We start from the raw sequence: 23,882 nt of genomic DNA on the forward strand, positions 1-23,882 counted from the left end.
AAGAGGCTGAAAGAGGCTTCCAAGAATTGAAATTGAAATTCACGTCTGCGCCAGTCTTAAAGCATCCACGCCCCAAACTTCCACATATAGTGGAAACCGATGCATCCAGTTTAGCCATGGGAGCTGTCCTCTCCCAGAAGGATCCAGAAACCGGTCAACTTCATCCAGTAGCATTTTGGTCTAGAAAGTTCTCGGCACCCGAGTTGAACTATGTGATCACCGATAAAGAATTGTTAGCCATCAAATCAGCCTTTAAGGCTTGGCGGCATTATCTTCTCGATGCCAGGCATACCATTACTGTAATCACAGATCACCGGAATCTGCAGTATTTAAAAACAGCCAAGGCCCAATCGTCGCGTCAACTTGGATGGGCATTATTCTTTGCCGAATTCGATTTCGTGATCACCTATCGACCAGGTTGTAAAAATGGCAAGGCAGATGCATTATCCCGAATAGGAATGGGAGAAACATATTCCAACCCGGAACCGGTGCCTATAATTTCAGAAGAATCCTCGGCATAACTACGCTACAGACTTTAGAAGGCATTAATTTCAAAATCCAACAACTTTTCGATCCAGCAGCCCTGCAGGACTGGGTGAAGAAAGGCCAAGACTATTCTGTTATCAATGATCTACCTTACTATCAAGGGCGTTTATTTCTACCTCACAAGGAACTACAAGAACTAGTCATCTCCAATTATCATGATGCTCTGATGGAAGGACACCCGGGTATCGCAAAAACCGAGGCTAAAATTAAAAGACAATTCTGGTGGCCCACCTGGCGAAAAGATGTAAAGTCATTTGTGCTGTCTTGTGGTATCTGCGTCCAAAACAAAAGCCAGAGGAAAAAACCAGCTGGCCTTTTACAACCGTTGGATATTCCGCACACTTTGTCCTTAGACTTTATTACCGATTTGCCTCCATGCAATGAATTCAACACCATTCTAGTTATCGTGGATCTTTTTTCCAAGATGGCTCACTTTATTCCTTTAAAAGGTTTACCTTCCGCTTCAATTTTGGCCAAGGAATTTCTCGAAAACATTGTGCAAATCCATGGATTTCCTTCCATATTGGTCTCTGACCGAGGTAGTCAATTAATTTTGCAATTTTGGAAGAAATGTTGTCAATTGGCGCAAATCGACGTAAGGTTATCAACCAGTCACTATCCCCAGACCGATGGTCAAACGGAGAGGACCAACCAGACTCTCGAACAATACCAACGTTGCATGCTACACCAAACCGAAAGCAACTGGAAGGATATTTTATGGATTTCTGAATACGCATACAATAACTCAGTACATTCAGGAACCGGACAGAGCCCCTTTTATACTATCTTTGGGCATCATCCTCGAACCTCAGAACTCGACTCGCCTCAACGTTTAGAAATGCCTGCAGTAACTCACCTGCACTCTACTGTTACACAAGCCTTAAAAGAGGCATCAAAACATTTCAAACAAGCAAAAGAAAAATACAAGGAAAATGCCGATCAACATAGAAGTGACACTCCACCATACCAGATTGGGGATCAAGTTTGGCTGGCTACAAAACACATACCTCTGAAAGGAACTCAAACTTTTAATCCTCGATATTTGGGACCTTACACCATCAAGGCCATTATCAACCCGGTGGCCGTCGAATTGGAATTACCCTCTAACATGCGGATTCACCCTGTCTTTCATGTCTCACTTCTAAAACCAGTTCAAGCTGGGACTAGATTAGCCAAACCACCTGACCCCGTCCTCATAGATGGGGAACCTGAATTCGAAGTTAAAAACATCCTGGACTCTAAGATGGTTAAATCAAAGCTTTTTTATTTAATCGGCTGGAAGGGCTACGGACCACAAGAAAGGTCATGGGAGCCTAGTGACCACGTTCATGCGCCTTGATTGGTGAAGTAATTCCATCGGAACTTCCCAGACAAACCAGGTCCAGGGGGAAGAACAACTTTAGGAGGGGCCTTGGGGGGCAGTGCTGTCATGATGCCTACCCCCAGGCATCCGGACCCAGCCCTGCAGCCTCGGGAGCAGGCATCCAGACATTTATTGAGACCCCAGCAGTCCCGGCTGGGGGCTATCTGGGTTCAGTCCTGGCGCCTTAGGCACCAGGCTCATAATAGACATCAGTCCTGGCGCCATAGGCACCAGGCTCATAAACATTACTTACCTCCTGCAGACCATGCTGCAAATGAATCAAAGCCCACGTGAGGCCTGGATGGGACTATTTTTTTACAGGGACTATTTTTTACTCGGGTGTGGTTCTGGGGAACTTCTTACTTGGGACTACTTTGCAGGCTATTTAAACCACGCCCAAACAGCAGCCCATGCTTCGCGTTATTCTGCACTTCAGCAGCGTGACGCTCACCGTGCCTGCAGCATCCAGTCCTCTGCCACGCCCGCCTCGAACCTGGACACCATCCTAGAAGAAAGAGAAATAAGAACAAGAACTTAACTTTTAATCTTCATCTGTTCCCTAATTCGCCGCACTTCAGAATTGGAAAAGACACGTCGGAAAATAGAAGCATCGCATCGCTAGCAGGCACGCCGCGCCATCCTTACCAGTCTGCATCTTCCCGGTTCAACGCTGCAGCCATCATTTCATCACGACATCCGTGGAACCTGGAAGGGACAAAGAGAACAAGGTGAGCCGGGTGCTAACAAAGACAATCAAAGCAACCATATTATACTCACCAGAATTACCGTTCCCCTAGGCATCTTTCATCGGCGTTCCACCTCTTTACCACCGCACCTGTGGGAGGAAAGAACACTTGTTAAAGACATTTATTTCACTTTTACCGGACAACGCTGGGCAATACAGACTCTTACCCACGCGCAACCTGCAGCACTTCAGGTGAACTCTTCTCGGATTAAGCTGCAATACAAAAGGGATAAAAACGAGTGAATAACAGACAATTGAACTCTATAGACATTATACTTATGGCTCCTAGCCATTTACCACGGAGTCCAACACGTCTGGAACTCGCCCAAAATCTTCAAACCAGTGAAGCAACTGGGATTCTACGCGCCCCTGCGCTCGGTGCAGGATGGCGAGCTCATCATTACAAACAATAAGGTGAGACAACAAAAGGGGAATATCGGGGTGCTTAGAGGAAACGAATTAAACAAGTGTTTCCTTGCATCCACTGGGTGGCTAATTCTCCTCCTCCTGCTTTTAGGAAACTACTTTTACGAATCAAGCAGATGAAGCTAGGAAGGCCGGTCCAGTCAGCCGTCTCTGCACTACGAATAACGCTGGTGGAGACCTTAGTAGTCCAGTTCCGATCAACGCCCCTGTGGGAATCAGGTGAGCGTTACACTATTGTGATCAGTTGATTCAAAACTTGCATTTGATTCACCAACAGGTATGAGCAGCCCTCCCTGTAAAATACGAGGGTCCAGGTCATCGACTCTGACCTGGTCAGTGGATCCTGGTGAAGAATTTCAAGAGGGGCACCTGCCTTGCACCTCATTGGAAAGGACCACACCAGATCCTTTTGGCTATGCATACCGCAGTACGAGTGACCGGAAACAAACAATGGATCCACGTGATACATGTGAAGAGGATTCCTTTTCCTCGGCCCTATGATGAACGGAAGGAGAAGGGAACTGATGATCCTGACGCTCACAATAAGCCTGCTTTGATCGACACCAAGGGTGTCAAGAAAGACCTTCCTGAGCCCGCCGGGCCTGGGGAGATTGTTGCTTCTTCTTAGAAAGTCCTTCCTGAGCCCGTGGCGCCTGGGGAGATTGCTGCTTCTTCATTTTCTTCTTCACCATCGCTCGATCTTGTTTCTGCTTCTTCATCTTCTTCAGGAAACAACGACGCTTTGTTCACTGATCATTCAGTACCTGGAGTTTTAAGGTTCAATCAGCGATCACGGAACAGGATTTAGATTTAGGGCCTGCTGACATTACATTAAAATGATAGAATAGGAAAGTACAGCTAGGATTCTGTGTCCACAAGAAACCCACAAGAAACCACCCTTGAACCAGTCCCTCGTCAGTCCTCTTCTGCATTCAATAAGAGGCAGCGACCGGCAAAGTTACCTTCAATCAAGATAGGCCCCTTGGTCAAGTACCACCCACGGATGAACTAAAAAAGCCTAACAGTGAGGCTTCTTAGCGGACGCTGAGAAACTATGCCTTTTTTAGAGGCCACTCGTACTAAAAAGGATCTTGATCATTTTGCTGATAATGAGTCTGCCCATCAAGGGTCATGGTCCCAGAGGACCAAATGGATACTGATCACAATAACAGCTTGCATTATAATTGCACTGACATTCGGGTTTTGGTATCTGGAAAGTACACATCCACTTGATGTTTTATTGCCAACTGCAAGTGTCTCCACTGTGTCTCCACCTTATGTGCATTTGCACACTCTTTGTCCTTGAGACCTCCAACATAGAGGGGGTTATCATAACAACACCCTGTGCATTTGCACACTCTTTGTCCTTGAGACCTCCAACATAGAGGCGGTTATCATAACAGCACCCTCTTGATGATCATGAACGCAACCCATGCCATTCTGAATAAGGCCAATTGTCGGATATGTTCACAACTGCCACACCATGGGGGAAAAGGGATTGGGTTGGTATATACATCCTCTTGATCTAACTACTGCATGTTATGCTTCACTTAGGGCATTATTCTTTGGCCGATGGAACGATAGTCACTGGGAATTTTGATGGGACTAATCTCAATGAGTTTGAAAAACGAGTTTTAGCACCTTTAGGATATTCTCTGTTTGTGAATAGGAACAAGATAAATGTTGCTTTCATTAGGCCTTCTGATAGACTTTCCAATCAATGATTACCTTTAAAATGGCTCCCATAGGTAATAGGGATGCCATGCCTCCTTCCTATACTGTTAACCATAGTCCAAACTCTGTTCCATTTTGCATACAAAGAGAGGGTTCCCAACCAATGGGTACATTTGAGAGATTTACGAACGTTGCTGTGCTAACTAGTGAAGATAGACCTCTATATGTAGGAGATCCCATTTACTTTGTTTGCGGTAATGAGGCATATCCTTGGTTGCCAAGAGATTGGGAGGGTACTTGTTATTTAGGTATACTATTACCAGGTGTATATGTTGCCACCACTGCTGAAGTTTCTAGAACTCGTCCCAGGCAGGATGAGGATGGTGACACTCCCTCACAGATTCTGGCTGACATTGCTAAATCCTTTGTGCCATTTTGGGGACAGATAATAAACTCCCAAGATATTAGAAAATTGGCGAGGGTTTTAGAGAAAACCATCAATGAAACCACTGACATCCTATATAGAATGGAAGAAGAAAAAAGTAGGGGCGATAGCTTTCTTTTTTGTTGACGGGGGCCGGTTTCCAGAAAGCACGGTCAATATAGAAACAAAAAGAAACCAGGCTACCACTCCCTTCTAAACGCACAAGGGGGAAGCCTGCTAAGAGCTAGTAATTATTCAAACTAGCAGTTGAAGATCACACTCGTAATCATACTGGTAAAACAAACTTCAATTAAACAATTATAGCATATTAAAAAGCTATTAAAACATATACAAAAAAGAGAAAAAAGCAACAGAGTCACTGGGAGACGGGTGCCCAAGTCAAGGTACATGATCTCCAACCATCCTGGTATTCTGGCTGGCCTGCATTACAGCTTCTCCCTCCGGGAAAGAACGAGGAATGTCCTGGGCCTCTCAGGAACCACCGCTGGGCTTGGGGACGTTCAACCCACATGGGAGTCAGCCACCCATGGCCAGGGATAGGACCCCCTACCACCCAGGAGCTCTGGCTGGGTTGCATTACAGATTCTCCCTCTGGGAAAGAACGGGGACCCTACCGCGGCTCCCTGGAACTGTTGCTTCACTTGTGGATGGTCAACCCACATGGGAGACAACCGCCCAAGGCCAGGGACATTACCCTGACTTCTGGAGCTCTGGCTGGCCTGCGTTACAGCTTCTCCATCCGGAAAGCTCAGGGATCCTGCCGCAGGTCTATGGAACTGCTGCTGAGCTTGGGGATGGTCAAACCACACGGCGAGAGAGCCACCCAAGGCCAGGGACATCACCCCTGACCACCCTGGAGCGTGTATTTGACAAAGCTCAAAAATGGAGCAGCGCAAATTGTGTGTGTGTGACCATTGATGGAGCAATGCAACGTTCATGTGTAGGCCCATTCGTGGAGCAGTGCTGGGTGCTGGAAATTTCTGATAAAGCAGTAAAGCATGGAGGTCTGGCACCATAGAAAATGCAGTGTGTATCTGTAGCAACAGGTCGAGTTTCTGGAATAATGGAAGTTGCAGTGTGTACTTGTGGCCAAAGATGGAGTTGTGAAAGATTAAAAGAATATCGAGGCTTAATACCACATAATAGAAATACGCCAGTCACAAGTACATTTATTTTAGCAGAACAACTGGCTGTCTGGCTCTCAACACCCTGCAATGTGTGCAAACAGACGCCATGAGATGAGAGAGTGCTGGACATTTCAAAAAAATTAGTATTTATACATTTCTCTCACAATCCCGGACACATCGTCCAGCACCTCTTCGTGTAACACATTAACCTAAGGTACATAGCCTTTCCACACAACTAATACATGTTAAAACATCCTTGAATTGCTGATTGTTTTTCTGTTTAACACTTCATATGTTTTTCAAACATTGGACACAAAGGTGACAGTCCTTATTTCATTTTTTTATATTTTTCTACCATTTGTTCCTAAGTTTAAAGTCAGCTTAGTTTCAAGGAGCGAAAACAAAGATTTCTGCAAAAGCACATGTTCAGCTATTCATCATTCTGTTTCGCTTTTTGAACGGGGAAGACACTGTTGGTACAGATGGCATCTAAATTACTGATTAGCACGGCTCTTGTTTAACTCCAAGGTCTCCTTAGTGCAGGACAAACAATCCACTTCAGCAGCTTCAGCATGTTTATCTACGATAACACAGTACGAAGTTCCTTGGTATCGTTCGTTGGTAGCGTGTTTCGGTGGATTGGCGGTGGGAAATGTCTGAAAATAGAGGTTTTTCCCCCAAATGTCGGACTTTGCTGGGGCTTGTGGGTAATACATTCTGGGGCGATTCGCACAAGTCAGACCTCTGTGGTTTGCCAAGGGTGTCTTCTTTACAGAAATACATGGGGTTCCATGTTTTCCTTGGTGGCTGCGACACCCCCTGTAGGTTGTCTCCCCAAACCCTTTGGGGGATTGCAGGGGTTTAGCCTTTTCCCTTTGCGCCCAGGTAGGTGCACCCACACATGTGAGGTACCATTTTCCTTGGGACACCTGTGGGAACGTCGGAAGGTAGGACATGTGTTGTTGGCGGCGTGTTTCGGTGGGTTGGCAGGGGGAAATGTTTGAAAGGTGGTGTTTTTGTCAAATTTCAGACTTTGGCAGGGATTCAGGGTAATACATTCTGGGGCGATTCGCTCAAGTTAGACCTCTGTGGATTCCCACAGATGTCTTCTTTTCGGAAATTCATGGGGTTCCCTGTTTTCCTTGGTGGCTGAGACACTCCAGGGCCAAATCTGTAGGTTGTCCACAAGAGCAAATTTCCGCAAAATCTGCTCTGCCGAAAAACTTGGGGTTACCAGTGGTTTAGCCTTTTCCCTTTGCACCTAGGTAGGTGCACCCACACATGTGAGGTACCGTTTTTCGTCGGGACACCTATGGAAATGCGGGAAGGTAGGACATTTGTTGTGTTTGCTTGTTTTTCTTAACGTTTTCATACATTTGCTGCTGCACTTTGTCACACAACCATTTCATTTCCCAAATGTGACCTACATTTAGTCGCTGCTTTAGGTACTATATGCTTTTGTAACCTGCACAAGTCACCTAGGCTTCGGTCTGCCTGTGCTCTTTCAAAAAATATGTATGCTTGCCATTCCTCACCATATTTGTTTTCCTTATTTACACATGCTAAGTATGTCTGTTTAGGCTGCAAGCATAAAAATCCTGTGTGCCATGGCTCAGTATTTGTCTCTGGGCATTGCTTGTTTTGTGAAACATTACGAAAAATGTGTGATTTCCTTACTGGAAGAGGTGGGAGAATGTAGCAAAGCATTGCTTTTCTCAAAATGCACAGAAGCCATTGCCTTACCGGGCCAACCATGTCCACCACAAACTTTTTTTTCTGTCATTTTTCCAACTGACCTGTGCAAATCACTCCTTCCTAAACTTGGAAGTTTGTCTACTTTTCAGAAATGTATGCTTTTTTATCTTCCCATTCAGCTTTCCTATCCTCCTCTTCCATTCCGGCCACCCATGTCCTATTGGAAAAAAAGGGCAAAATCGCCTACCTCTCACAAAATGGATGGTAACCATATAAAAAACATACTTTTTTGGTTTCCACTCAACCTGTTCCTGGAAGCCTGGAAAGTGGCGAATTCAGCAAAGCAAACCATTTGTTCCTAGCTCTTACAAGGAAAAAACCACAGGCTTCTTTGTACATCATTTTATTGGCATTTTCTGGAAACAAAACGAACATTTTCTCACCTTTTGGTTATTTTCTCTCACCCTCATACAGCAAAATAGGATTCCTTGGTGGCGTCATGACTGCCTACATGTGGGAAGAAAAGGGGCCACATGTTGCCAAGATATCTGATGTAACAAAAAAGTTACAAGGGATTGAATGGCGACATACCAAAATCACCAAAAAGGACCTTGGCACTGTGGGGCGAAAGCCTTGGCAGTTAAGGGGTTAAAGGAAAAGGCCTATTTTGTTTTGTTTCGTTTGTGTAAAAGTGAACACTGGTTTCTTATGTAACTACAGCCTATCTGTGTGAATACAACCAAAAGTGAAATAATATATGTTCAAACAGTATGTAAAGAAAGATTGTATTGTAAACAACAGACCCAGATTCAGTACTAAAGTTTACAAGTACACACACTTTGTTGATGTAAAATGTCAGCCTTTCAGAACTGTGGATGCAACTTGTTTTTCTCTCTGAGCTGAAACTATGAACGAAGGACCTTTTTTGGGGAGACATTAGCAGGACAGGCCTGGAGTTTCAGTTAAAAATACAAAGAAATGTTGGGTGTGAGATCAGAATTGCGTTGTACAGATAACACGGCAACCTGAATTGACCTGTAGGTCAAATCTTCCCATTAACTGTCCATTAGCTTCGAACAGGGTCTTTTGAAGCAAAGGAGGAGAGGGTAGAATAATATGAGCCAGGCAGATGTCCTGGTCATGTGACAATGGAGAAATGGAACTTAAGAAAAGGTGGGTGCTATTGTGAAACTGAGGCGCACATGTGAAGCACTGGCAGATTAACATAGGATTACATTTTCTGTAATAAAAAGAGCATCATGTGTTCCAGTGAGCTCACCCCAGACTCATATTAAAAGGGTTAAGAAGCCTGTCGGTACCATGTAAATACACATTCTGTGTGATGTATACAATTTCAGTTATGAACAAAATTATTATTCTGGCGTTCTCATAATTCTAAGGAACTGGAAAATTGGTAGAGTGTTAAATTGTGAAATTAAAATGTGAATTGTGGAGTGTCATATTTTTCACTAGTGTGGTGCAGTAGCAAATGGTGAAAAATGGTAGCTCCTCACAGGAAGGGTGTGTCAAAATAAGATTAGGAATTTCCAACTCGACATAAAATATAGAACTCAAAAATGATATGTGCCTGCAGTTATCTGAAAAATTAAGGTAGCTGCCATGTTGTGAGATTTTAAGAACACAGAAAAGGTAAACCCACCTGTCATTTTAGGGTGATGAATCTTTATCCTCCCTCAGCCTCCATCGTCCACACCTCCCAACTCCTTGTCCTATCAGCAGTCAGTGGTCGTAGTGGTGGGAGCTGGAGGGAAAGAGCTAGTGAATCCGTATCATGGGAATTATTATAATATGGGAGTGTCATCAGCCCTATAAAAGATATGGATGTAGTCTACGTCTGTACCCTTGCGAGGGACAACTATCAGAGAGGCAAGGAGAGCTACCAAGGCCACCATGGTAAACCTTGCCAGGAGAAACTCTGTTTACCTGGAAAGGCCTTAAACCTTGGATAGGAGACAGAGACTGGGAAATCTAGAAGTTGTATGGACCTGCCAGTGGAGGAGCCAGATGAGGACTGGCTCCTGGGGACTATCCTTGACCGAGGCCTTTGACCAGATATGTGCTGTCTTCAGAGGAGCCCTGCTGATTCCAAAGCGCCCATGTAAGTAGATTAATCCAAATGCCAACAAAAGTGTGGGGGGAATCTGACAGCCTTAACCTCAACCTTGTATAGTGGGAGGGTGGTGGAACTGGGTAGACCCTTGGCACATTGTATGAAAAATATAACTCTATTAATTGCCCTAAAGAAAAACATCCTATCCATTTAAATTGAATTGTGATGGGTACTGCCTACCTTAATCCTTTACCTTTCACTGTGGGCGTAAGGGGGTGAAATTGAGTAGAGCCGTAGCACATTCTATCCAAAAAGTGAATTCAATTAATTTCAGTGATTGTTGGAGTTCGAAACCAACAAAATTCATGACCAGTGTGTTAGAGCCGGTATAGACAATAAAGTATGTGGGTAACTATTAGAGCCAGTATAGACAATAAAGTATGTGGGTGGCTATTTTGCTGAAATCCCAGACTTCAGTACAGAAGGGGGTGTCTATAATCTTCAAAACAAGAGAGCCTAAAACTGTGCATTTCATATGATTGTAAGGGGTGCAAAACGATTTCCCATTGATTCATTTCAAACAAGAATCACAAAGCATTGCACCTCCCTTGTATGAGCGGTGCAAAATAAAATTCCCCACTTATTCCCATTCATACTCAAACCAGAATCCCAAAGCCTTGTATTTCTATTTCTTGTGTGTTAAATAAATGATGTTCCCTGTGTTCATTTCCCAAACCTGGTGCTCCTAATAAAGAGCCATAAGCTATTTGTTTTTCCAGTGAGTTAATTTCCTATACATTGCATTTCAAATAAAAAGATACAAACTTTTTTTTATCCAGCATTGTATTCCACTCCCTGTACCTTGCTTTCCAACCAAATGGGTAATGTATAATTGACACCTGGAGGGTAGGAGTCACTGAGAGAATAGAGCATTGTGATAAATTAAGCCATCACTGTGTGTTATTCAAGTGATTTATCTGCTTAAGTGTAAGGAAATCCTGTGTGTGGTGACTGCCAATATTTAAATATTGCCTGTGTGGTGCAACTGAAAGTTCCTTTGAAATACATGTCAGCCAGTTAAGTGCAAATTATTCGAAACAGTGTCCTTCTATAGTGTCACAGCATTCATTGGTGGGCGGCTGATGCTTCTTGATTGTTTCATTATTCTGTATGGCAACATAAATACAAATATATATTATTACTATACGCCGTCCTAGTTCCTGGCTTGTTGATGGTCAAGAGAGTACTTACTGAACGGTGTTATACGGGTTGGAGGCCTCACAAAAGTAGAATCTGTAAAGTATTTTGTTGTATGCCACCTGGCTTGGGGTGGGAGGACTCCATGGATCGAGAGTGACCGTCCAATAAACCATGATAAATTGGGGGCTTCTCTGGGATTTCGTGTAGAGTTTTCACTTGTGACACTTGCAGTAGCAGCAGACTATTCATTTGGGTGTAATCGCATTGCAGTGAATGGAAAGTTGTGTTGCATTGTTAAGGTGTCATTCAGTTTTGTACCCTGGGTTCCAGGACAGTGTACAGTTAAAACAGTGTTGATTTTAAGTTATCATTGTGAGTGGAAACTAAGCAGGAGCAGGGTTGGGATGTTTGCCCTTGCATAGAGAAGGTTGTAGAACACAATTCAAAAGGAGCACTGTAGAAATTAATTTGGCCAGGAAGCACCTCCTATCCACATTGTTTTATTAAAGGTGAATCGGTAAAACAGAACATGAAAAATGGCTAGCCAGAATGATGCAGGAGGTTATCTCTGCAAATGTTGACATGTGGCTGGATAATGGTCATCAGGCCCTGGCAGACCTTTACATGACACAAACCAGCAAAGATGAGCAAATACAAATGGCTCAGCTCACAGCATGCATGTATTTCCATATGCTGATCATGGAAGAAAGACACCAGAATAGTGTGGCCTCTGTGCAAAACCAGGCTGAGCTTTGAATCAAGCCCAGGAAGATCTGAAACAATTAGAATTGAAAGTGCAACAGAGCCAACACTTTGAGTTAAAACTAGAAAATCTTATTGACAGCTAAACGATTAGTTAACAAAACAACAGCAAGCAAATGTAGAGCATGGGGCTCAATTTTCTGCACTGCAAGGAGAGTATAAAGAATGTGTTGAAAATCTGAGCGCAAGTCAACACAAATTAAATGAGCAGGTTGTTCATAGTAGAGCCTTCATAGGTGACATTTTCACATTTCATCCTGGGTAAAACAACGGAAGGCTGAAAACATCCAGTTAATTATCAAAGGGGTTAACTCTCAAGGTGAATTTGATCAGATACACCAAGATCTGAACACCTTGAAACAGAATAGAGAGCAGTTGAGGGTAGAAAATAAAACATTAAGTCAAGAGAATAATGCCCTGTTCAGGAAGTGCATCAGTTAAGGATGGACGTGGTATGGAAAAGTGCCCTTCAATAACGGAGTGATGACCTCTCTACCAGGGACCTCAAGCCAACTCACCACCTCATATGTACAGAGTGCAGCTGACTTTATGCAGACCACTTCTCAAGAACAGGGAAACATTAGGCAGCTGGACTCACCGAGACCTAGTCGAACTGATCCAGAAGGCCAGTCCTTATCTGACATTGATGAGGGTTCAAGGTTACCAAGTAGAAGGGAGGTGGCCGGACCAGTGTGCTCTGGGAATTTAAGAATACCCTGGCATGTACTCTTACTAGTAGGGCTGCTATGATGAAAAGATCAGAGAGTTGGATTGGCAGAAAATGAAGTTACAAAGGGACCACCTGGTCCGCTTTGCAGAAAGAGAAGAACCAGAGTTGAGTCCTCAAAAGAGCATCTTAAAAACTTCCACACATACAGGGAGGTGGAGGGAATTCCCCACCATCCCTGGAAGAATGAGTACTCTCTGGTGGAAAAGAGGAGTATAAGGAAAATGACCCTGAGATCCCACAGCACCACAGGAGAGAAGAGTCCAGACCCCGTAATTCTTCCCAGTCTCATAGAGGTAGGGAGCGCCTATAGGACATGGAATGGACCACCAACAGTAGCAGCTCAGAGTCAGAGGATGAGTGAGCTCAGGTGCAGTGGAAAAGGTTATCTGCCAAACAGAAAAAAGGTCTTGTGAAAGACCCAATTTGGCATATAAAGGCCATAAAGAGCTTCATGACTCCCTACCATAAAAATGCCAAATATGTGTTATGGGAGCATCTAGAGCTTGATGATGACATAATTGGGTATTAAAAATAATAGAAATTGCATGGAATTTGCTAAGTGGACATTCTCCCCTGAATAGTCCAGCTTCTTTGCAGGACAAGCGGACCAAGATAACCAAAAATGGTCCGCCTATAAGGCGGCCATTCTTAAACACTTCTTAATTCATAAGAATCCGCAAGGCGGCATACAACCTGCATTTTGGGGAAGACCAAGCGCCCAGAAAGTTTGTGCAGGAACTGAAACAAACATTTGCACAGACCTCTAGGCAGGTGAACACCAATAGACAGAAGTTCCTCAACACATATTTTCATGCTCTCCCAAAATACATAATGACCCAACTAGTAAGGGATTTCTATGATCACAGGACCCTGGATTGGGTGATTGAACAGGCCACCAGAATCTATGAGATCCAAAAGCACTCTCAAAATAAGAATAACACAAAAATCCCCAAACCATCAAACACACCTGCCGCTGCTCATTGCACTTGAAGACGTGGGTGCCTAAAAATACTCCTCCAAGCAGTAAGCAGAACGAGAGGCAGAGGAGACCCTTGGATTCAACCCAATCGTGTTGTAGCCAGGCAGGATACCAGACCAACACTCCATCTGACCTTGTCACATACATCAGTCTGAGATAAAAGGGTAACAGACCCATCCTGGGGTATGCCCCCCAGCACAGAAAGGGGGCATGACCTGGTAAGTACTGCCCTGGGAAATTTCCCTCAAAACTTACCTCAGGAGAGAAGTAATACTCCACCCACAACCTAAGCTTCTTTCCCAGATACCCATCAAACCCTAATTTCCCGAATAATCCTCCTCTCTCTCCCTGCTTTCAGGACAATAGATTCCTGAACCCGGGAGAAGGGAGACCTAGGTTCGAAGCTTATCAGGGAAACTTCCAATACCCAAGCTAAGACGGGAGAAGGAACAGCTACCCTTTCCGGGAGCAGAGAAGGTATGAATTAAGACCTCCGTACCAACCAGAAAAAATATCACAACTGGAGCTACAAGTCCAACTATTCAAACAATACATGTTTTATTATTGGGTTCACTCTTGGAGTGCAACACTATGCCGCATGGCTCCCACCCCCAACCAAACACAATGCCCAATGGCCCCCTCACCCACCAACCAAACACTATGCCCCATGGCTCCCTCAACCCCCAACCAAACACTATGCCCCATGGCTCCCACCCCCAAGCAAACACTATGCCCCATGTCCCCCTCACCCCCAACCAAAAACTAGGCCGCATGGCCCCCACCCCTCAAGCAAACACTATGCCCCATGGCTCCCTCACACCCAACCAAAACACTATGCCCCATGGGCCCCATCCCTCAAGCAAACACTATCCCCCATGGCTCCCTCACCCCAACCAAAGACTATGCCCCATGGCTCCCACCCCCAACCAAACACTATGCCCCATGGCTCCCACCCCCAACCAAACACTATGACAATGGCTCCCTCACCCCCAACCAAACAATATGCCCCATGGCCCCCACCCCTCAAGCAAATACTATGCCCCATGGCCCCCTCACCCCTAGCCAAACACTATGCCCCATGGCCCCCATCCCTCATGCAAACACTATGCCCCATGGCTCCCTCACCCCCAACCAAAGACTATGCCCCATGGTTCCCACCCCCAACCAAACACTATGCTCCATGGCTCCCACCCCCAACCAAAAACTATGCCCCATGGCTCCCTCACCCCCAACCAAACAATATGCCCCATGGCCCCCACCCTGCAAGCAAATACTGTGCCCCATAGCCCCCTCACACCCAGCCAAACACTATGCCCCATGGCCCTCACCCCCAACCAAACACTATGCCCCATGGCCCCCACCCCTCAAGCAAACACTATGCCATATGTCCCTCAGCCCCAACCAAACACTATGCCCCATGGCCCCCTCACCCCCAACCAAACCCTATGCCCCATGGCCCCCTCACCCACAACCAAACACTATGCCCCATGGCTCCCACCCCTGACCAAACACTATGACCCATGGCTCCTACCCCCAACCAAACACTATGCACCATGGCACCCTCACCCCCAACCAAACACTATGCCCCATGTCCCTCATCCCCAACCAAACACTATGGCCCATGGCCCTCTCACCCCCAACCAAACACTATGCCCCAATCCTCTCACCCCAACCAAACACTATGCCCCATGGCTCCCACCCCCAACCAAACACTATGCCCCATGGCCCCCTCACCCCCAACCAAACACTATGCCCCATGGCTTCCACCCCCAACCAAACACTATGCCCCATGGCTCCCTCACCCCCAACCAAACACTATGCCCCATGGCTCCCCCACCCCTCAAGCAAACACTATGCCCCATGGCTCCCTCACCCCAACCAAACACTATGCCCCATGGCTCCCACCCTGAACCAAACACTATGTCCCATGGCTCCCACCCCCAACCAAACACTATGCCCAATGGCTCCCACCCCCAACCAAACACTATGCCCAATGGCTCCCACCCCCAACCAAACACTATGCCCCATGGCTCCCTCACCCCCAACCAAACACTATGCCCCATGGCCCCCACCCCTCAAGCAAACACTATGCCCCATGGCTCCCTCACCCCCAACCAAACACTATGCCCCATGGCCCCCACCCCTCAAGCAAACACTGTGCTCCATGGCTCCCTCACCCCCAACCAAACACTATGCCCCATGGCCCCCACCCCTCAAGCAAACACTATGCCCCATGACCCTCACCCCCAACCAAACACTATGCCCCATGGGCCCCTTACCCCCACCCAAACACTATGCCCCATGGCCCCCTCACCCGCAACCAAACACTATGCCCCATGGCTCCCACCCTCATCCAAACATTGTGCCCCATAGCTCCCACCCCCAACCAAACACTATGCACCATGGCACCCTCACCCCCAACCAAACACTATGACCCATGGCCCCCTCACCCCAACCAAATACTATGCCCCATGACCCCCACCCCTCAAGCAAACACTATGCCCCATGTCCCTCACCCCAACCAAACACTATGCCCCATGGCTCCCACCCCTCAAGCAAACACTATGCCCCATGGCTCCCTCACCCCAACCAAACACTTTGCCCCATGGCTCCCACCCCCAACCAAACACTATGCCCCATGGCTCCCACCCCCAACCAAACACTATGCCCCATGGCTCCCACCCCCAACCAAACACTATGCCCCATGGCTCCCTCACCCCCAACCAAACACTATGCCCCATGGCCCCCACCCCTCAAGCAAACAATATGCCCCATGGCCCCCTCATCCCCTACCAAACACTATGCCCCATGGCCCCCACCCCTCAAGCAAACAATATGCCCCATGGCCCCCTCATCCCCTACCAAACACTATGCCCCATGGCCCCCACCCCTCAAGCAAACACTATGCCCCATGTCTCCCTCACCCCCAACCAAACACTATGCCCCATGGCCCCCACCCCTCAAACAAACACTATGCCCTATGTCCCTCACCCCCAACCAAACACTATGCCCCATGGCCCCCTCACCCCCATCCAAATACTATGCCCCATGGCCCCCTCTCCCGCAACCAAACACTATGCCCCATGGCTCCCACCCCCAACCAAACACTATGCCCCATGTCTCCCACCCCCAACAAAACACTATGCACCATGGCACCCTCAACCAAACACTATGCCCCATGGCACCCTCAACCCCAACCAAACACTAAGACAGTTGGAAAAAGAACACCTTTTTGGAGGTGTACCGTTTTATTTGTATTTAAAACTTACATTTTGTACTATACATTTCCCAAAATCATACAGGATGAAACAGTGAACCAGACATACTTGATCAGTGAGAAACATTGCAGCGTTTCTCAGCTGTCAGTTTCTGGATCTCGGGCTCCAGTGAGGTTGTTCCTACTCTCAGGATAGCATGGAGATGTTGGTCAGTCTTGTCCTTTGGCTGGATTTAAGTAGTTTCATTTGTGAAAAAACTTGCTCACAAATGTAAGTACTGCCAAACATAGATACCATTTTTAATGCTTCCCTTGACAGATTGGGGAATTGAGCAGTGTCCAGAGACTGATAGAATACTAATAAAGGCATCTCTCTGTGCTTATTTTTGAGGGCTCTACAGCACTGAAGTTCAATCAGTTCCAGTTGCAGTTCAGGTTGCACACTGTCAACATCAGCAGAGAAAGGGTCTGCAAAAAGTTTAAAAGAGGCTCGCTGGGATTTGAATTGTGAGAAACGATTCTCAAAAACATTTTGCAGTTCCTTCAGGACCTTCACATGCCGATACCACCCTACATACTTGTCATGGGGGAAAACCTCTGCACATGCGGGGTAGTGTACCAGCATCCCTTTCTCCAGTTGGGCTGTCAGAAGCCTTAACTTTATTTCAAAAGCACAAACTGCATCAAACAGATCCGATATTAGATTTTGGCTTCCTTGCAACTTTAAATTTAAATCATTGAAATGGCCTGTCAGGTCAGTCAGAAAAGGAAAGTCAGCTACCCAGTCAATATCTTGCATGACAGAAGTGCCCATTCCCTTTTCATCAAGGAATGCTTTTATTTTGTGCCGTAAAACAAAGAATCGCTTCAGCACATTGCCACGACTAAGTCATCGAACATTGGTGTGATATAGGACATCACCATAATCCGCCTTTACCTCTTCTAAAAATGCCTGAAATGAAACAATCTGTGATTTAAAGAGCGTGCACGGACAAAATTAACCGTTTTCACAACAAAGTCCATCACTTCAGTGAATTTCAAATGTTTTGCACATAATGCCTCCTGGTGGATGATGCAGTGATCATTTTTTTAATGGACAGACTTCTCGCCCAAGTGCCTTTTCAAGCAGCCAATAAACCCATTTTGCTCCCCAACCATCGCTGTGCCCCATCAGTCGTCACGCCTACCAAAGCATCCCATGGCAAATTTAAATCATCAATGACTTTTTGAAAGGCATTAAAAATGTCAGCACCAGTAGTCCTGCCATGCAAAGATACCAGTGAAGCCAGTTCCTGAAATACTTTGCATTGATTATCGACCGCACAAATGAAAATTAAGAGTTGGGCTGTGTCACTTGCATCTGTGCCATCATCAAGGGCAGCTGAAAAGAACTTGACATCCTTACACCGCATTTTCAGTTTGCTGAAACAATTGTCAGCCATGTCTACAATACGCCGCTGGATACTCATACGTGAAAGGGGAACATTTGTAAAAGCATCTTTTTTTTCTTTACACACTGACTCGCAAATCTCCATCAGGCAGTATTTAACAAAATCCCCATCTGTGAAAGGACGTGCTGACCTTGCAATAAGCTGTGCAACCTTATAACTCGCAAAGGTGGAACATTCAGATTCTTTTTTTTTCTGGGCAAAAACACCCTGTTGCTTAGTCAGCTGTGTTTTTAGCTCCCCAGCTTTCTTAATTCTCGCTTCCCCCTGCAAATCCTTATATTGTGAATGTTTTGTTTCACAATGGCGGCGGATATTATATTCCTTGGGGACTGCTATGCGTTCGAGACAAATGAGACTCGAGTACACAATAGGTTTGGACTCGATGAAAAAAAAACTTCTCAGTCCACTAATCCTTAAATTGACGGTGCTCCTGGGCAATCTTTTTTTTTTTTACTGCACCGAACATTGGCAAGGATATCTTTGGATAAAGATACGAACTCCACTGTTATGCTCCCACTACGACGGTCCAAGTCTAGAGTATATACAAATTATACCTTTTCATGCACTTATTGATGGATACTTTCAGGAATAGCGGATACTTTCATATCAAACTGCTATGTTTGAGATCAAGGTGGTAAATGCAGGGATTGGCTGGCCCTACTACAGTAGCCATTTGAAACACAGCTCCTCCCCACACCCCAGATTCAGATGTCCTGTCAGTCTTCATGTGGTTTGGGGGATCTTGACCTATATATAGTTTGGACACAATCCCCTTCAACCATCATAATTACCAATAGATATTTAGTGTGCAATGGTCCATCCTACAACCGAGGGTTGACATACATTTTTCACTTTGTTCGAGGAACCGTCTCTAAAATACAGGCTTACGCTGTACACGTAACGTTTTCACAGGCATCCCAATGTGGGCTTTATCTTGATGCATGTTATTCAACCGCCAAGAAAATAGTTTCCCGAATGACCAATTATTTTGGTGAACATACAAAGAAACTGATCTCATTTTCTTCCTGACCAGGGCAAAACTGACAGGAGCTCTACCATTGTAACGCTCACCTGATTCCCGTAGAGGCGCCGGTCTTGACTGGGCGTATACCGTATCTTCAAAGGTGATGTGTAACACACGGCTGGCTCTTTGGGCTGGACCTCTGTGCACTGTATGTCTGACTCGAAGGGTGAGATGTCTGCAGATAGAAAATATGGGATTAAGGAACTGGGTTATTGAATGTCTCTCTCTTCTTCCCTTTCTCTTCTCCAGTAGAACCCCAAAGGTTAACGCTCTCACCTTAGGTAAGTGAACGCCGTGCTCTCCATCTGCCTCGGGGCAGGGTGCTGTAACCAGTTTCTTCACTGGATAAGGGGAGCAGGCCTCTTGACTTCAGAGGACTGCTGTCCGTCGTTTACTGCACGAACGGTAAGTTTCGAGTAATTCTAATGTCTTTAAAGTCTTTAGTAATGATGTTTCTTGTTTTGCAGGGTTCCGGCGATGGCGGATGACGGGCTGAAGTGAGTTGAAGATGGAGCCCGTGTGATGAATAGAAGCGCCTGGAAGCACGTAAGTAAGCGCTTGTTGCCTGCTTCACGATGCGCTCTAACTGTCTTTTTATTTTGCAGGTACAAGTTCGGAGCGGCTGCAGGGTGCCGGAATACCCACTGGGTTAGATGTGGAAAGGAGTAATGGCACGTGAGTATTAAAGTTCCCCAATGTCTTTAAATGCACCTTGTTTTGTCTTTCAGATGCGGGATGCAGCGCCGAAGGCCTCCGGAGCGTGCGAAGAGTTGGTAAGCTTTTGTCTTTCAGATGCCGGAATGCAGCGCGAGGCGTTGGTGACAGCCGATGGACCAGGTAAGTGAAGAGCTGTCACTGAAGACCGTAATGCTAACCTGTTCTTTCTTGTCTTTATAGGTGTTGCTGAAGACTGGATTCAGGATGGTAAGCCTTTTTCCTTAGGCCCAGGATCAGATGCAGAAGACACGATGAGCGTTCTGCTGCAGAGGATGCAGAATAACGCAAAGCAAGATTCATCCATCGGGTGTGGTTTAAATAGCCTCCTGTAGTGCTTAGGTGTCTCCTTCCACAGCCACGCCTAGGTAAGAAAAGAGTTCCTGCTTTCCAGAAGAGTTCCAGTGTTCTGAATCTAGGGAGTGGCTCCTGCCCCACCCAACAGGAAAAGTAGTTCCAAGCAGAAGAGGATCAGAGGCTCAACTGGCAGGCAAGTAAGCAGCATGGTCTGCTGCAGGTAAGTCCACCCAAGCATTATGAGCCCGGCGCTTCCAGCGCTGGGACTGGGCATATTTATGAGCCTGGTGCCACTGGCGCCAGGACTGGGTCCAAAAGGTCCCAATTGGGACTGGTTGGCACTCGGAACCTGGGTTATGGATCTGCTTCCAAGGGAGTTGGGAAAACCCTGACCTTTTGGAAGCAGAGATCATGACAGTACCCCCCCTCAAGGCCCCTCCCAAACCGGGCTTCTCCGGGGGTTTTGGCTTGTCAGGAAATGTTCGGTGAAATCTTTTGATTAGGCGAGGAGCGTGGACATATTCAGCAGGTTCCCAGGATCTCTCTTGGGGGCCATAGCCTTTCCAGTCAATTAGGTAAAATAGTTTAGATTTGGAGATCTTGGAGTCCAGAATGCTTTTGACTTCAAACTCGAGTTCTCCATCAACTAGGATAGGTTTTGGAGATTTAGTTAGTCGGGTTTGAGGTTGCACGGGTTTTATTAGAGAGACGTGGAAGACCGGATGTATCTTCATGTGCGGGGGCAAGTCCAACTTGACCGCTACTGGGTTTACTATGGTAGTGATGGAATAGGGACCAAGGTATCTTGGGTTGAATGTGCGTGGCCCTTTTAGAGGTAGATATTTGGTGGATAACCAGACTTGATCCCCTACTTGATATTGAGGGGCTTCCTTCCGATGTTGATCTGCTCCTTTCTTGTATTGTTCTTTAGCCCTTTGAAGGTGAGAAACAGCTTCCTTAAAGGCTTGGGTGATTGTAGAATGCAGGTAGTCTACTGCTGGTGTTTCAAGATCTTGGAGGGGATCCAACTCCGAGGTTCGAGGGTGACTGCCGTACAAAAGAAAAAACGGGGTTTTCCCAGTTCCCGAATGGACAGAGTTATTGTAGGCATATTCGGCTATCCAAAGGATGTCTTTCCAAGTTTTTTCAGTTTGTTGCAGCATGCAGCGTAAATACTGTTCCAGAGTTTGATTGGTCCTCTCGGTTTGTCCGTCGGTCTGAGGGTGGTGACTGGTCGATAGTCTCGCATCAATTTGAGCCGACCGACAGCAACTTCGCCAAAAATGAGAAATAAATGGACTACCTCGATCCGAAATTAGAACCGAAGGAAAACCGTGCAGTCGGACAATGTTTTCGAGAAATTCTCGGGCCAGAGTTGCTGCTGTTGGCAAGCCTTTGAGCGGAATGAAATGCGCCATCTTGGAGAATAAGTCCACGATTACTAGAATCGTATTGTATCCGGAGCATGGAGGTAGATCGGTGATGAAGTCCATAGAAAGCGTATGCCAAGGGCGAGGTGGGATGTCAATAGGGCGTAAGAGGCCTGCTGGTCTTTCCTTTTGACTCTTGTTTTGGGCGCATACTCCACAGGACATTATAAAGTCTCTGATATCTTTTTTCCAAGACGGCCACCAGAAGTAGCGCTTGATCTTTTCTGAGGTCTGGGCCATACCGGGATGTCCTTCCATTAAAGAATCGTGATAACAAGAGATTACTTTTTTCTGTAAATCTGGGCTGGGTAGGTATAATCGTTCTTGGAAATACAATACGTTGTCCTTTACTGCAAAGTCCTTTCCCTGCAGATGCCAATTCTGTATGTCTGCTGGAGTTACAAGTTGCCTGGCTTTATCCTTAACTTCCTCTATGGATTCTGTGGCGATTACACCCAGAATTCTTTGTTCGGGAATGATTGGTACAGGTTTAGGGTTGATCAAGTGTTCTTCCACTCCCATCCGAGAAAGGGCATCAGCTTTACCGTTCTTTGTACCAGGTCGATAGGTAATTATGAAGTCAAACTCGGCAAAGAATAATGCCCAACGGAGTTGTCTAGAGGATTGGGCTTTTGCGGTTTTCAAATATTGCAGGTTTCGGTGATCCGTAATCACAGTAACGGTGTGTCGGGCCCCCAGCAGATAATGCCGCCAAGCCTTAAAGGCAGACTTGATAGCCAGAAGTTCCTTGTCAGTAATCGTGTAATTGATTTCAGGAGGCGAGAATTTGCGGGACCAAAATGCCACGGGATGCAACTGATTGGTTACCGGGTCCTTTTGTGATAGAACTGCCCCCATGGCAAGGCTTGAAGCATCAGTTTCCACGATGTAGGGGAGTTCGGGGCGAGGGTGTTTTAAGATTGGTGCAGAGATAAATTTAGTCTTCAAATCCTGGAAAGCTTGTTCCGCCTCGGTAGACCATTCAAAACTTTTGTTTTTCTTTAACAAGGCAGTGATGGGCTGGACTATTCGAGAGAATTCGGGGATAAACCTGCGGTAAAAGTTAGCGAAGCCTAACATGCTTTGCACACCTTTTACGGAGGATGGTGATGGCCATTTGAGAACTGCATCGACCTTCTTTGAATCCATACGCACTCCGCCAGGTGATAATATGAATCCCAAGAATTCAACTTCAGTCACGTTGAAAACACATTTTTCCAATTTAGCGAAAAGTTTGTGTTGACGCAATCTTTCGAGGACCATTTTCACGTGTTTCCGATGTTCAGATTCCGATGAAGAATAAACAAGGATGTCGTCAATGTAAACAACAACACACACATCTATGAGCTCTCTGAGGACATCGTTCATAAAATATTGAAAGGCGGCCGGGGCATTGCAAAGTCCGAAGGGCATGACCTGATATTCAAATAGCCCATACTTGGTGCGGAAGGCCGTCTTCCATTCATCACCCTCTTTTACTCGTACCAAGTGGTAAGCTCCTCTAAGATCCAGCTTTGTATATATGCATGCTTTTCTGACTTGGTCCAGGAGTTCAGGGATCAAAGGTAACGGATATCTATTCTTAACGGTGATCTGGTTCAGGGAGCGATAATCTATACAAGTTCTAAGGTTTCCTTCCTTTTTTGGAACGAAGAACAAAGCTGAAGAAGCAGGGGACTTGGAAGGATGAATAAACCCATTTGCCAGGTATTGATCCAGGTATTGTCGAAGGTGAAGGTTCTCAGGCTCGGTGAGGGCATAAATTCTACTACAAGGAGGAGTAGATCCAGGTATCAGGTCTATCTGGCAGTCATAAGACCTAAGAGGAGGTAGAGAGTTAGCCTGATCCTTCCGGAAAACATCTTGGTATTCTAGGTATTCGGGAGGTAACTGGGGAGTCTCTGAAGAAATTGCTGCCAGTGCAACACCAGGTGGAGGGTGACAAGTAGAGACACATTCTGGAAACTGGACCGTTCTTGCTCGCCA

This window comes from Ambystoma mexicanum, chromosome 1p (genome assembly GCF_040938575.1).
Source record: "Ambystoma mexicanum isolate Mex_15411 chromosome 1p, UKY_AmexF1_1, whole genome shotgun sequence".
NCBI lineage: Eukaryota > Metazoa > Chordata > Amphibia > Caudata > Ambystomatidae > Ambystoma > Ambystoma mexicanum.